The sequence below is a fragment of the Ambystoma mexicanum genome, chromosome 9, assembly GCF_040938575.1.
Source record: "Ambystoma mexicanum isolate Mex_15411 chromosome 9, UKY_AmexF1_1, whole genome shotgun sequence".
In the NCBI taxonomy this organism is placed as follows: domain Eukaryota; kingdom Metazoa; phylum Chordata; class Amphibia; order Caudata; family Ambystomatidae; genus Ambystoma; species Ambystoma mexicanum.
The window spans coordinates 678,783,233-678,800,218 of record NC_090931.1 but is presented as its reverse complement, the minus strand read 5'-3'; the positions used below and the strand labels follow the sequence as shown (position 1 = coordinate 678,800,218).

Sequence of the window (16,986 nt, the reverse complement as noted above, 5' to 3'; positions counted from 1 at the left end):
CTTGAAACGGGCATCTGTTGTAGTTTGATGATGGTTAGAATCATAAATGTACAATGTTTGGATATTGAAAAGTAGACCGGTGTTAAAATAGAACTTGAATATAGAAGCACTTTGATGGGGGCTCGCTAGGGGGTAGACTGTGAGAGTGAATGTTTGGGCTTGCTTTACAAGGGCGTTTAATGACGGTCCCCGGACCGATAACACCCAATCCAGCACCATCAGAGGGGGTCTAAGCGCTGACAATTTTTGTAATGCGCCCAGAAACCCCTGGGTTTGAAGCGCTCTATGAATAAATAAACAAACAAATAAAACGCTATTAGCACCCCGGGTTGCCAATCCGGTAACCTGTGGTGCTTAGAGCATTGTATTTTCATTCATTTAACGGGATGCCTCGCAGCGTCCCATTCATTGAATGAAAATACTTCAGTAAGATGGCTGCCATGGATCTGGAAGGCAGCCCAGCAGCGTCATCTGCTGCAGTCAGGGTAAGTGAGTGGGGTGGAGAAAAAAAAGGGAAGGATGTGGGGAGGATGGCGGGTGAGGGAAGCAGCCATCTGGCAGCTTGGAACGCAGGCTTACATCAGGAGATTCAGCCAGTGTTCCTTGCATCCTGATTGGCTGCCACCCACGTGCCGGGTGGTAAGGGATGAAAGCAACCAGAAGTGTTCATCCTGCTTCCCAAAACCGTAGGGAGGATTAGATCTGATCACAGTGAAGAGAGCTGATCCACCATACGTCTGGTTGATCGAGAGTAAGGATAATTAAGTTAATACCTTGGTGCTATAGCCTCTTCAAGAGCAGTATCGGGGTAACATTGCCAACGGTTTTCCCCTTCCCTCTGCCTTCTGTCTGCTTACAGTAATCCAGGATGAAAGCCATTTTATTTTGGAAAAATTACAGTGGCCAAGCTCTCATAAACATAAAGTGGCTATCCAATCACACCGTAGACTGGATCCTGTCTTCGAAAGATTCATCAAGTGTTTAGGGGTTGTGTGACATCTGTTAATGGGAGCTATAATGTTTTATTGGAAGTGTAGTGGTGTAGCAAGCTTTGACAAGAATACCTATTTGATTTTGTGTTAACAGCACATATTTTGGGATTGGTTAATAACCGGATGATGGTAGCATAATTGCATATTGTTTGGAGGACAGTACCAGCAGCGCCTATCTTGTGTTCGTCCGTTCCTAAGTGTTTGTCATCCTTTGTTTGATGTTCACAGAAGTGTGCAGCAGAATATTAGAGGGTTCCAGGACATGCACATTGGTGGCATTTAATACATCAAAAATTACCTACATGTCACCAATGCAAGGATAATCTCCCGAGATGTGTAGTAGAGCAACCTCATGTCAGAAGACTATTAACACTTGGAGGCAACATCCATTGCCCTTTGACCAGTACAAGTATTCACAAGCTCCCAACATATGTACACGACCAAGGTCACATCTCAGAATTGTTAACAAAAGGGTTTAATCTATTGCCATTGGTTTAATGACAGTATATTGTACGCGATTTTCTGATTGATACCATATTGTAGCACTCCTTAAAAAAAGAGAGCTGCTACCCCTTTCCATAGGAGTGTTGTTCACATGGCCTGACAGTGCCAGAATAGCAGTTTTTTTTTTTAGTGTGGTCTTTGTAAAGTAACCAATGCATGTCTTACCATAAAACGGAGCAAAAGCAATCCATATTTATTCTTGGTTGATGAAGAGGACCAGGGTTACACTAAAATACTGTACAGAGAAAGAAACTTGAACATGAGTGATGAGCTAAATTGTTTTACATGATTGGAGGAATTTAAACTTAGCTTGTTGTTTGTCAAAGTTGTGAGCGATCAGTACCTATCACTGTGCAACTGAATTAATTGTTAAAGTCATGTATAGTTCATTTCGGTAAATTGAGGCGCACTAGTAAGGATTGTATTATTTATATTGTATGCTAAAAAAGCATATTGATGTTAGTCCGAACTAAACATTTGCAATCTCTACTACGCATTGGTGAATTATAAATGGTATGTAGTGTGCAAATGGAACATGGAGGAGGTAGTTGACTTTTTATGCCTTGCTAGTAGCTTGCGACTTGAATTCTGTACCCCTGGATGAGTTTATATATTATTATTAGTGTAACTATAGCTTGCAAGGGTTGTCAATGCTATTGAGTTATGTCTTCTCTGCAAATCATAAAAGTAGAAAGATACAAATTAGGCTTAGTTCTCTGTTGCACTGAATAAATAACCATGATTTGTTTTGATAGTTTTCACATAGAATTGTATTTTTATCCTGTTTTATAAGGATTCAATCCAGTATTTATTGAGGTTTAGAAAAACAGTGAACACGTTGTCTGTCTTCAGCGGGGACTGACAAAACCGTTTTGCCTCGTCTGGAGGTGCATGTCGTTTTTCCAGCATGATGTCAGAATACCAATTGTTTACATTGTAAAATAATTGCCTATTGCAGTGACTGGGGACATACGTTTGTCAAAATGTTTATCCGAGGTGTGAACAAAGCGCAGGAGGGTTTTGGCATAGGGTCTGGGCATGCCCAGTGAGAGCAGAATACTGACAAGGGGTGATAGCGAAGATTAACGCACTGATGGGGGGACCAGCTGGATTGCTTCCCAGGGACTGTTTGCTGGAGGTGATCCCAAGGAGGTGACTGAATAAAATAAAAGAGAGAGAAGGGCAGCCTCCTTATTGTTATTAGCCAAGCGCAGATTGGCGATCTCGTGGAACTGTCCTAGGTGTCCACTCCTGGCGCAGTGGGTGATAGATATACAGAAGTGGGTGGTGGCGCCGCAGGGTGTGGTACAGGCACTAGGCAGGAAAGAGGGGTCGGAGGACAAGGGATTGGCTTGGAACATCCTTCTGCATGATTTACAGACTTCCCCATGATTGTCTTCCTCCGTGAGGGATCACAGCATTCGATCGAGAGAGACTTTTGGACGTTTTGTAATGGATGTGGTGGGGGGGTGATCGGCCCTTTATCTGTTAGGTTGATGGGGGAGGTGGTACGGGGGAGAACCTTGGACTAAGTACAGAGACTGGGCTGGAATTGTAAGGGGTGGGGAGGGATTATTGTTGGATTGTGTTTTATTTTACAATTCACTAAAGAGATTTAAAAAAAGAACATTATATTGTATAGGATAATGGCATGTCGTTTCAACCTATACACTTTTAAATCGATGGTGGCTCTAGTTCAGATAAATATGCAATTCACCCTTTATCCCCTGTTACTTTGCAAGGTCAAATTAGATTTGCTAGCCAGCCTGTAGAAAAGAAGGTACATTAGGATCGCACACAGGGTAAATGCTCACCTTTGACATGTGGTGGGCCTGAACACTGTGAGTTGAATCCCTGCAGTGCCGACTCAGCCCTTCATCATACCAGGGCTAATACATTGACCATTATTGAGCTATAATAACTCACATAATTGTAGTTATTAGAAGGGGACGAACCCAGCATGAAGGTGAACCTCCTCATTATTGTGCTTGGTTACGAGACAAGTGGGCGATTAGATCTCGCTTACTGGTCTAGTGTTTTATACTCTGCGTTGATGCTTGGTAGACCCTTAGACAGCACATGCCCCATTGCCTTACTTTATAAGGGGAAAATAAAAGCATTGTATAGTCTTGTCTACCCATGCTTATGGCATGGACATTGGTTGTTGTTTACTGGTGGCTAGACTTCAATTGGTTGTATTATATTAATTGTATCACTAGTAATTATTGATTGTTTTAATTAGTAATTGAATCACCAGTAATTTTCTACCACTGGTACCAAAGCAGTACTACTTGTGCCAACATATGTTTCATGCACCAGCACTTCTCAGGGTAATGAAATCGATGATAAAAAAAGAATCAGAAATTCATCCAACACTTCTATGAGAGGAAACGTTCTCAATATGACTGATTCTTTACCTCTTTGGAACCTATACTAGTTGTTGAGGCTCCGTCAAGATATTTGATCTGTTCTCTCTGCACAGATGGTTCCCCATTAGAAAGTCTAAAACATTGTACTTCTATAATGTGAGATGTCCCTGATTGGATCTTCCTTAATTTTTCTCAGTATGGGTCCCAGTGAGATAACATTGAGCTTTAAAGTGTACAGTTACTCTTCCAACATTTTGTTATCTATTCTATCATTGTTAGTGGTGATTCAAACCCTGCAGCTGAATATTAAGCAAATTTGCATTATGGAGATCATTTTAAGGTTGGTGTTCCCTTTTTGCATAGAATCCTCTGTGTCTAGGAGGAGTTAGGGGTATCATGTTATGTTATGGTAAGTTGATTTATGCCATGCTCTGCTGCCATTTGTTAGCAGCATAACTGCGTGCCAGTATTTCAGCTATACCCCCTGCTTGGACTCTGTATGGGAAAAGGTGATCATTGGGGGTTGGCTGCTCCAGCCACTCAGTGATTCAGGGCACCGGGGGGTGAGGGGGGGCAAGGGGAGAATACCCCGGTCACCCCACCAACACCAGAGTTTGGTGCTGTCCACATCACTTTCACAAAAAATATAGCCCTTTAAGAGGGGTGAGGCTGTTTACTGTGCAGGCCCTTTAATGCAAGGACCGATTGGATCCTTCGAGGATGAGATTTCAAGCATCCTCTCCAACAATACAAAGGAAACCTCTCAGGTACTTATCCTAGGAGACTTCAACCTTGGTTTTAATGACCAAACGGACAACAACGCCAAAACTATCACTAATATGCTGCTAGAACAAGGATTTACCCAAAAAGTAAACCAACCAAACACATTCAAAAGGCAGAACCCTCGACTAGGTGGCTGACCTGAATTGTAACCTCTCCATTAATTCCACTTCTCCATTGCCGTGGACTGACCACCATCTGATTACCTTCACTATGGTAATAGACAAATGGACACAAACAAACACGATTATAGCCCCTCCTCGACCTACTAGGAACAAAAAAGATATCACAATGGACAGGCTCCTACCACTCATCCTGCCTTCATTGAGCCTTCTATCATCATCCACAGACCCTAATATATTAGTTGACACCTACAAAACAACTGTCTAAAGCGTTGAACTCTGTGGAACCTCTTAAACTGCGTAAATGCAAACCACAAGCACATCTAAATGCTTAGTTCACCCCACATTTAAAAGAACTTAGGCAAAAAAAAGAAAATTAGAAGCCTTATGGCGTCACACCCCATCAGTAGAAAATAAAATGAACCTGATTGAATTTGCCGACCACTACAAAAAAAGAAATAATGAACACTAAGAAAGACCTTTACAACGACAGGATTGCTAAAGCCATCTCTAACACAAAGGAGCTCTTCACCATACTACGAGAAATGGAGGCGCCCATCCCTCCAGTTGATAATATAGCTAAAGACAAAGTCTGATGCACCAACATTCAGAATGCTTTAGCCAATAAAATTGTACTCCTTCAAGGAAAGATTGCGAATAAGAAATCCTCTCTTACCAAACATGATGCTCACTCTCAGACCCCTAAAACACCAACCAATAAACCAGACCAATTTAAATTCTCAAAAGTCTCCATACTTGAAGTGGAGAAAATGATCTCCTCCCTGAAGCCATCGAGATGCCAGGGCGACAACTGCCCAGCATATGCAGCGAGAGACTTGTCACCATTTATCACCAAACTCATCAATGCATCTTTTTCAACTAATATTGTCCCAAGCAACCTGAAAGAATCCTGGGTCTTGCCTTTGCTGAAAAAACAAACTTTAGATCCAGCCATTCCAACCAACTACAGGCCCATCACGACGGTGCCCTTCATTCTAAAGATACTTGACAGAGTAGCGTACCTTCAGATACAACAATACCTGGAAACAAACCACCTCCTCGGCACTTGCCAATCCGGTTTCAGGCCACAACACGGCACCGAAACTACACTGATTGACTTGAAAACACAAATTGAGGCACTCGCAGACAAAGGGAAAAAAGCCATGCTGCTCCTCCTTGACTTGTCAGCCGCTTTTGACTTGGTGGATCACAAAATCCTTTGCAAACACCTTGCCTCAGCGGCTCACTTCTCTAAGGACGCAGTAGCATGGGTTCAATCGTTACTCAACAATAGAACTATGTGAGTCTTTTCCTCCTCAGACTCATCAGATCCTATCTCCATAGCTTGCGGCATTCCACAAGGTTCATGCGTCTCACTCACCCTGTACAATATCTTTACGAAGCCATTGTTTGACAAATTGGATAAACTGGGTGTCACCTACACTAACTATGCAGATGGCACCCAGATCCTCATACCCCTTTCTGGCAATTACATCACAGATACTGCTCTTGTGAACACAATCTACCTCCTCATTCAGGCATGGATGGCCACAAATGGCCTCTGCCTAAATGACGACAAGACTGAACTTCTAATAGTAGGTACCCCGGCCAACATTTTAAAAAACATAATAACGAATACTCCTTCAACATTGATGGCAACTCTATCAAGGTTGTAAAGGAAGTAAAAATGCTTGGATTCTACCTTGACTCCACCCTCACCATGAGCAAACAAGTCAACTCCTTAGCGTCCACATCAGCATATACATGCAAATTAATCAGGGCCTGCAGACCTTATCTATCCCCAACTAGCTGCATTACCCTTGCAAATGCCCTCATACTTTTCAAGATTGGACTATTGTAATGCTCTCTACGTGGGGGCTAACAAGTACATCTTAAACAAAATCCAACCGTTACAAAATAACGCCCTAAGAACGGCCCTAAATATCCCAAATAAAGATCACATATCTGTGATTAGAAGACAAAACCACTGGCTGTCAATTAAAGACAGAATTCTGCTAAAAACGACTTCCTTGACCCACAAATGCCTCAATAATGCTGCACCACGGTACCTTTGCGACCGGAAAGCCAAGAAAACTACCAATCGCCTGACTAGGTCCTCCAACTCGTGCTGCCTCAGCGTACCGCGTTTCAACCTAGCCAAATCTGGTGGCAGAAGCTTCCCAGTCTTGGCAGCCCAAACATGAAACTCACTCCCCTACTCACTCCGGACTGATCAAACCTACCCTAGTTTCAGACGCAACATACAGAAATGGATCAGAACCAGTGACGCTCACCCCACAACTTGGTGTTAAATAACCTACTAAGCTAGTATCTGCCATCATATAAGTTTGCAATTGAAATTGCACCTTATATTGCTCTCTGTAATGTAATTGTATATATTGTAATGTAACTGTATATATCTTTAATTGTTCACCTGCAACCTGTGAACCATAATTTGTGAAATGTAAGTATGGCCATCCCTGTACTGGTAATACTATGACTGTAATTCTATTTATCATCAAGTCTAAAGTCTCCTTGTACTGCTTGCGCCCAGATCCCGTCGGGTTTGGTGCGCCATATAAAAACAATAAACAAACAAAGAAGGGTAGCAGTGCAGAAATAGCCTAAATTCTAACCACGTGAAATGTGATTTCGCCTGCACAGCAGGGCCCTGGAGCAGGGTTACCTAGTAAGTCACACTTACCATAGAAGCCGCTGTTGGGTGATGCTAAAAGTGCAGGTTCTTTTGTAGTGCCTCAGTGCTCCAGCGAAGGGATCCAAAATTGCAGACCAGCTTTTGGAAACCCCAGTGCAGAGAACATGCGATTCTCTGTACTTCTCAATTAGACATCCTGTGGTGCAACCTATATTTGAAAGCAGCCAATCCTGCAACAATAGAAGAAATCACACTCCACTGCAAACTCTCACGAGAAGCCTGGCCTAGAGGGAGGGGTCAGAGACATATATAAGAAATCTCTAGCAGTGTAGAGGGAATGCAGTTTGTAGAAAATAAAGGAGCGGCTTGGTGACAGTTGGAAAAGGGAGAGGAAAGAGGAGCAATAGATTTTGGAGATTGCAGAAGAATTGGAAGAGGAGGACAGAGGCATATCTGAGGAGTAGTCTTTGTTTGTGAAAGGGTAGCAGAAGAGGAAGAGAGGGGGGAATTAGACCTGAGGAGGTGGTGATGGTTAAAGGAGGCAAAGGAGAAAGAAGGAAGACCAGATGAGGAGATGGTGGTAAAAGTAGGATTAGAAGAGGAGTAGGAAGGAGGAAGGCCCCAAGGGAGAGGTGGAGGTGAAAGGAGTAGAGTAAAAGCAGTTGATAATCCGACTGGAGGAAAATGTGACACCAGAAGAGGCAAAGATTTGGCAGGAAGCCTGGAAGGTGACTTAAGGTTCTGTGTAATATTTCTGCTTTTAGAAGGCCCCACATGAAAAAGACAGATTTATTTTGGCTGTTTTCGTGTGACTTTCAAAATTGGACATATCGCACTACTTGGGTGGGTGGGGGGGGGGTGTTATCATTCTCATCTCCCCTCTTCTGGCCACGGCTGGGCTTGTCAAGCCCTGGGCGCACTCGTGTGCGGCAGAGGTGTGACTTTTTGATTTAGAAAGACCGCTTGGCACGGTCTCCAAGCAGTCTTTTTAAATCAGTCATTTTTTTATTCTATTTTTTTAAAACACTTTTTTCACATGCCCTCGACTTGAGAGGTACATTCGCACCTAAAGCATACAAGTGGTGAGAGACTGATGGGAGGAGGTAACAGGGTCATGGTGAAGCATTGAGGATGTGGTTGAGGAGCCAGGGGTGGGCCAGTGTTCTGAAGCTAGGGTTCAGAAGGTCCCTTTGTGGGGATCCTTATGTCAACATAGCAAAGATGAGATTTGGGGTGGGGTAAAAGGCCCACCTGTCTAAGACCTTGAGAGAAGGGAGTTCTCCAGGCGCTTGTTTGGACATCCTGAATTGGCACATTCAGCCAAGGAAATCCTATTGGACTTCTGTCAAGGAAACCAGCCTGCCAGCGGACAGTCAGCGGTCATCCCTTGGTATCTGGACCCATTACCGCTGAAACGGTGACTTGATCTTATCGATTGATACTCATCGGGATCGGATTGGGTTTAATCTCATAAAAGCAGCCTATTTTTCCATCATCTCGGGTCTTCCTTGGCTACTGTTGCATAACCCTTACATTAACAGGACTTCCGGCATCTTGTTTTTGGGGTCTGAATACTGTGTTTCACTGTCTCCTTACATGCGCCTCTGTTGGACCTGTTCATACCACTTCCAAACTTTTCCTAGATCCTACGCAACCCACTGTTAACCACCTCCAACTCGTCCCAATAATTCCACAAGTTATTCATGGAAACCATAGAAAACCAATTGTTCCCCATCATCCAGATGACTTGTTCAATTGAGCTACTTCCTGATGCACATGTACCTTTTGGATGGATATACATCCTCTCTGAGCCCGAAAAGAAGGCCTCGTATGACTACTTACAGCATATACATACAAAAGGTCAATGCCCACATTTTTTGTTAATGGTGTGCTTGCGTTATAATAAGGCAGAGATACATTTAAAGAAAGCAGTGAAACACAAGCTACCCCTGTCGCCTGTGAATGTTCACAATTTATGTCCACCACTTATTGATACCTAAATAGTAGCATCATTCTGAATACGCTAGGGATCACCCAGACTCAGGATTTAAAGTGTTTTTGTCACATAAAAAACAGTCAAATATTTATTTTTGTAATGAAAGGTCTCTTCATTTTAGAAATTCGTACATAAACAAAACAAGTATACATCACAGTACAGATTGTAAAAATTATACATTACAAGAGTTTTATAAAGAACCTCATTTCTTTTTGCATTTCATTTGGTCATACTTTTGCATTTATTTTCAAAAGGGCTTATTAGCCTAAGTATACTCAATGCAACTTGGTCATTTTTTGAGAACCAAAGTGTCTTAGGGATGTTGTGTCGACGCGTTTCAGCCTTTTTCCATGGAATAAACCCCATCCTAGAGAAGGTTTTTCTGGTGGCCTTCCTCAGGACAGATGTTATTATTGGTTTCTTGTAGTTCTTAGATCTTTTAACCCTTAGTTCTTCCTAAACACAGATAATAAAAGAAACACACAAACTCTGAGTCAGTGTAGTGATCAGTCTCGATAAAAAAACTATCAAAAAAGTAGGCCTGGACTACTGACCTTATTTCAGTAGAATCTGGAACATGGACATCAGGAAAAAGTTCATATTAGTGGAACCGTACATTTTTGGTCTGTTGGAAAAACATACAGATAGTTTGTTGTAAATGGAACTAAATCTCTAATCATGATGGTAGTGTCAATCGTTGGAGTTCAACGCACATACCTGTAGTGCAAACTGATGCTAGAAAATGTAGGAGGGGGCGCGCATTTTTGCGTTGTCTTCTGTGCAAAACCTACAGATGGAGACAAAATGGGAGGGATGCTGTGTGATCGTGATGGTGTGATTGCAATTATCATAATGAACACAATCAATATATCTAGGGAGGATATTGGCAAGTAATTGTCATATGCTATATCGGTATGATCTTGGCATAGTTTGATATGCGACATACGATCAAATACTGGAGACAACCCACTTTAAATCCTGAGTCTGGGTGATCCCTAGCGTATTCAGAATGATGCTACTATTTAGGTGTCAATAAGTGGTGGACATAAATTGTGAAAATTCACAGGCGACAGGGGTAGCTTGTGTTTCATTGCTTTCTTTAAATGACTACTTACAGTCCCACTTAAGCGATGGCCTCATCACAGTATTAAAATCGCCAGCCGGTGCATCATTATTTTTTTCCTTCCAAAAAAAGAATGTACGGAACTAAGGCGATGCCTGGATTATAGAGTTCTCAACAAGGTCACCCTATTCCTCTCATTACAGACATTCTTGAGGCGTTTCACAGGGCCACCATCTTCTCAAAATTGGGCCTTAGACGCGCCTACCACTTATCCGCATATAGTCGGGGGATGAGTGGAAGCTGGCCTTCCGTATAGCCTTTGGACACTATGAGTACAGACTCATGCCATTTGGCCTCGCTAATGCTCTGTCCCTGTTTCAAAGTTTCATGGACAAGATGGTTGCATACTTCTACTTCATTGCATCGTTATCTATCTAGATGACATCGTGGTATTCTCTACGGACCTGACCAAACATGATGTTCACGTGAAGAGTGTCCTACAGCGACTTAGTTCTAACCACCCGCGAGCCAAACCGGAGAAATGTCTTTTTCACCAAACGTCCATTCCCTATCTGGGATATATCCTATCAGCCGTAGGTATTGCGGTGGATCAATGCAAGGTTGCTGCAATCAGAGATCGGTCAGCCCCTTGGTCCATTAAGCAGTTGCAACGTTTCTTAGGAGCGGCCACCTTTTTATATAGAAAGTTCACATCCAACTATTACAACAAGATCCATTCCTTGACCAACCTGCTGAAGAAAGGAGTGCACTTCAAACTGGCTTACATGCAAGCAAGGAATTACTATCAATACTCAATACATCTAAAGCCCAGTATTATGCCAATCGTTTTCTAAATGCGCCATGTTCCTCCAAGGAGCTCTTTCTGGTGGCTAAAGAGCTGTCTTTCCCTGCTCAGCCTCCCTCTGCGACAATCCGCATCCAAGTCCAATGTGATCTTATTGCCTCTTTCTTCCAAGAAAAGATTCGCACTATCAGAGATAAGATCAGTGTGGAAATATCCGCCTCTCTTAATAGCCTTAATTCTCCTAACTGCTGGACCAAACACTGTCCTAGTATCTTTAGTTTTGTGACAGTCACTGAAACTATGGTTACTAAGGCTCTTTCTAAACTGAAATCTGCCTCTCCCATTGATCCTATCCCTCTTCACATCCTTCAGGATCTCTTTGGGAATTTTGTTCCCCTCCTCACAGAAGCACTTGATCATTCCCGTACCACAGGATTTATCCCAAAAGCAATTAAATATGTAGCGGTTTTGCCGCTGCTGAAATGAAACCAGCTCGATCCAGCAGCAGTGGAAAATTATCACCCAATTTCTTTATTCCCTGCAATGGCAAAACTGTTAGAATCCATTATCACACCCCAGCTCTCGGACTACTTTGAGGCCAATAATATTCTCCATCCTCTGCAGGCAGGCTTCCGTCCAGGGATGGGTACAGAATCTATGATGATTGCCCTTCATGATGATCTAGCAGGGTTACAAGACCGCAGAGGGACGAGTGTGCCTATCTTCTCTATCTCTCCGGGTGTCCCCCTGAAGTGGTTTTCATCCTTTTTTTTTCTGACCGTACTCGGGTGGTGTCTCTTCCCCCCCCCCCTTTCACCTCTCCTCCTATCCAACCTTTTTATTTACTTAAATAGCTAATTTTGAAAACTCTTTACAAAGTTGTCCGCCTCACATTTCCGACCCCTCACACATACTTTAAACACACTAGTTATGGGGTTAACATCTGCTAACAATAATATAAATAAAAGAGGAGCTACAGAGCATCCTTGCTTTAACCCTTCTGTTTGTGATAAAATCAGCTGAAAAAGTCGCTTCTTTGGATCACCCAACTGCAGCATGAGTGTTCATTTAACATCTTGTTTATTAGTTGTAGTAATCCTGAAAGGACCTTCGAGGCCTTCTATCTTCTTATCGACAGACCAGAAAGGCTCCATACAACCTACACCCTCTGACAGAGGAGTACTTTTCACATGGAGTATTTAGAATGAAACAATGATCAATAGTCGAAAACCCCTTCCTGAACCCTGCTTGTGAGGCTTGCAAAACATTATTTGAGCACACCCACTCCTCCAGTCTCATAATCGGGCACTTATTAAAAATCATACTCGTTCTTTCTAAAAGAAAATGGGATGGTAGCAATGTGGATCATTAACACAGCCCTTTTATAAAATGTGGACTATTATGGCGCTTTTCTAGGAGCTCGGGATTTCTCCGGACCAAATGATAGCCTTAAAGGATAGTTCCGGGACTTTTTTTTTATTGTCCCTACGGTTCGGCCATGTGTTTTTAAGCATAAATCGGTAGATCGTAGAAAACTTTCCTATGGACCTTACCCGACTTTTCGTCCATTAACGCACTCGAAATCAGCCGCCATTTTCTGATAATCCTATCATTTCCACCCATCGCCCTGGCTCACCTGCTTTTGCGGCACTAAATCAAATCCCCCGCCCCTGAGCCTGACATCAGCAGACGCGTACCACCCATTTCCCAACGCCAAAGCACGTTTCGTGTCAACAATCGCTGCGCCTCAGCTAATGAAGTGTCGCCATGGAAATGGCAGGACGCCTCTTTCCTCAATAAGTATAAATACACCGTTTCACAACACACAGCAGCAGATTTTCGATTCCATTATTCTCTCTGTGTTACTTTGAGTATTCTGTGACTCGTTTCTGTGCTCTGGTCAGCTACCTTCGCCGCTTCTAGGCCTTGTGAACACCTGTACCATCTCTGTAAATTATTTTACTTTCTTTACCACACAATGGCTACAATTATGCCGTATATGTACGAGCCCGAGTACACCGAGGAAGAACTACTGGAAAGGCAAGCACGCGAAAACGATGGGGATTCGGACGGCAGTTGGGAGGACCAGTCAACGGATGAAGAGCCTGGACCATGTCGCATGGACGGCGTCTCCACCTGGTGCACGTGCAATCGGTGCAAGCTAATGCCAACTGAGGAGGAGAACTGCTGCTGCCGTGAAAATTACGGGTGCTTGGCCTACATTTCGGAAGGTGCGCCAAGTCCGCAATGCATCACCGAGCTGCCAGAGTTCAGGGAAGCCTGCCTCTCTCGGACCGTGTTGAGGATGATGATGGTGCTTATGCACGAACTTCGCGGCACTGTTCGTCCGCGTAATCCGAGTAACGAGTAAGTATACTCTGGTTGTGATGTCAGTGATGCCACTACTATTTCATGGTCGTCTCCCACATATAAAATTACATCTACATATAATTCGAATGCATGTAAATTGGTTCCATATTGTGCATTTTCTAGATCGAATTTTTTTCAAAGCAGAATGACATTTTTTACCTGAATCGACAGTGATAAGAAAGTTTTGTCATTTTAATACAGTTTGCATCTTTCATTTTCACAGGTGGTACAGGCTGGTGGCCTATCGTTGCTTCACTTGGTGGCTTCACGGGAGGCTCGGACACCGCGTTCGGAGAGTAATACCTGCCTGTGCGGTACTTGCCATTAGACAACATTTCCCCAGCGACAGTGGACAATACCGCGGATTTTCCCTAGATGTGCTGCAACCGGAACTTTACAATGTGTAATGTTTATTATTTATGTTCAATTGAAATTAAGATCTAAAATAAAACCCAACATATATTTTAACAATGGTTGTTTTGATTTTTTAAATGAATCTAGTGTGTCTCCATTGAATAGTCTTCCTGTGCCTTGTCTTGTCACACCACATGTCTCCGGCCAGCATCCTCCCTCACGCTGGCCGCCCACCTTCAATCCACATAACTGTTGAACCCATATGCAGCAGACATACATATGTTATTTTGCGGGTTGGCATCAAGCCTCCCGGCCTTGCCTCCTCCCCCAAAAATACTTACCACAACACTTTGTACAAGCGTTGGCAATAAAAGGGCGTTGGATTTTATTGATACAAAACATGGTTATAGGTAAATAATCAATATAGTTGATCATAATAAATCATCCTTTTGGGCACCGGGTACAGAGATGACCCCCTCTGGCCCCTGCCGCCTTGCCACCACGGGACAGCCTGCTGCTGACTAACTGCCTAGGCATCCAGGGTCTCCAGGGTGAACTGCACCCATATATTCTCCTGGGAGGGTGAGGTATTTATAAACTCACCCCCCTGCCTTCCATGTACTAGATCCTGCAGCCTGCCTCTTACATGCAGTTAGATGGCCTCTCCTTGGTGAGGCCCTGCGGCAAACGAGTCTTGTCTGCACGACCACCGCCCCAATCCACCCCCCCGCCCTATCAAAGGCAGTTCGCACCGGGGTACTTGTGCTGGCAAGTGGAGCTGTCAGGGAGCGATAAAGGTCAAGAGGTGCCAAAGACCATGTACACTTCAAAGTGGTCTATAGAGCATGGGTTGTTGTTCCCATGTCTACCTCCAGACCCCGTGTCTCCTGCCAAGCATCCCCCCTCACGCTGGACGCCCCCCTGCAATCCACATAAGTGTGTCTCCATTCACGAGTCTTCCTGTATCTTGTCTGCACGACCACCGCCCCAATCCACCCCCCGCCCTATCAAAGGCAGTTCGCACCGGGATACTTGTGCTGGCAAGTGGAGCTGTCAGGGAGCGATAAAGGCCAAGAGGTGCCAAAGACCATGTACACTTCAAAGTGGTCTATAGAGCATGGGTTGTTGTTCCCATGTCTACCTCCAGACCCCGTGTCTCCTGCCAAGCATCCCCCCTCACGCTGGACGCCCCCCTGCAAACCGCATAATGCCACGACATATACACGTCATTCATTCACAAACACACCCCTGTTTCGAATTCTTTATAACCCACTTCATATTTCTAATGAGAACTTCTTTGCGCTTTGCTAGTCAACCCGTGAAGGTGCTGGTTATCTGCTCTTCGTCTCTGTGAACTTCCGTGACCACTTCGAGGAAACTCGTCAGTTTGCAACCTGTGAACTGCTCCCTGTTCTACGACAAGAAACTACTCTGATCCCTGCATCTAACTGTTTGTTCGTCAAGGTAAGGCCATGTACCATAATCATTTTGCGTCCAATTTCTTTTCGTTCAAGACAGTACATGCAAGGAACTAGTCACATGTTCTGAGTTTAGTCAAATTATTTTTCTATTTTTTTAAAGTTATTCAAATACTTATCCGCATGTGAATAACGTGTATAGTTCCAAGAACCAAAACGAACCTTGCATTGAACCTTTTATGTGTCATTTAATTTTTTAACACATTGGTATTCATAGAGAATTGTTGATCTTTACTTTTCAGAACTTTCCACAATGCCTGCCTGTTCCATTGGCGGTTGCCCTTCGAAGACCCATAATAAATCTGAAGGTACTATAATGCATGTTTTCCCTAAGACAATCGATCAGATAAGAGAATGGGTCCGATATTGCTGATATCCACCGTCTGAGGTTGAAAGTAGAGTCCTAGAAGTCTTTGCGGACAAGAGGGGTGATCGATACCGCATCTGCAGCAGGCACTTTAGCTCAGACATGTACTCCACATCATTGCTAATAAAGAAGAACACGCCGCGAGCGAGGCGAAAATTGCTCTCAACCGCTATTCCCACTCTATTTGTCCACATCCCTCCACTGGTGAGTCAAGTTTACGTATTTATCTCTCGGCCTTGCGGTAGTGTGTAGCATTAGCTAACAATAATTTCCCCATTTATGTATCCACTCAATATGAAGGCGGAAGATTCTCCATCCGTGTCGTTATTGCAGTCATCAGCCACTTCAAGCGCCTATCGGGTAATCTTACTTGGCTATTCTGCCACTGACTTGTTTTAGGCATGTAAATCAATAGTTTTAATTTATCGTGTAATTATTTTACCTAATGGTACACCCTTGTACTCGTCTTCTAGTCTTTGTTTTCAGTTATAATTATTGTTATCCAAAATAATGCAAGTACTGTCTTTCAGGGAAATGCTGAGGAGTCCAACGTATTGACGACAACCGTGTAACGCTCACCTGATTCCCGTAGAGGCGCCGGTCTTGACTGGGCGTATACCGTATCTGCAAAGGTGATGTGTAACACACGGCTGGCTCTTTGGGCTGGACCTCTGTGCACCGTATGTCTGACTTGAAGGGTAAGATGTCTGCAGATAGAAAATATGGGATTAAGGAACTGGGTTATTGAATGTCTCTCTCTTCTTCCCTTTCTCTTCTCCTGTAGAACCCCAAAGGTTAACGCTCTCACCTTAGGTAAGTGAACGCCATGCTCTCCATCTGCCTCGGGGCAGGGTGCTGTAGCCAGTTTCTTCACTGGATAAGGGGAGCAGGCCTCTTGACTTCAGAGGACTGCTGTCCGTCGTTTACTGCACGAACGGTAAGTTTCGAGTAATTCTAATGTCTTTAAAGTCTTTAGTAATGATGTTTTTTGTTTTGCAGGGTTCCGGCGATGGCGGATGACGGGCTGAAGTGAGTTGAAGATGGAGCCCGTGTGATGAATAGAAGCGCCTGGAAGCACGTAAGTAAGCGCTTGTTGCCTGCTTCACGATGCGCTCTAACTGTCTTTTTAT

The 16,986-nt window shown here is 43.7% G+C and overlaps 1 protein-coding gene across 5 annotated transcripts in view; it reads left to right on the top strand.

Moving 5' to 3' along the window:
- LOC138488503 (interferon-inducible GTPase 5-like) overlaps positions 1–16,986 on the top strand; it is a 497,053-nt gene that overhangs the window by 32,526 nt on the left and 447,541 nt on the right. The window lies entirely within an intron of this gene.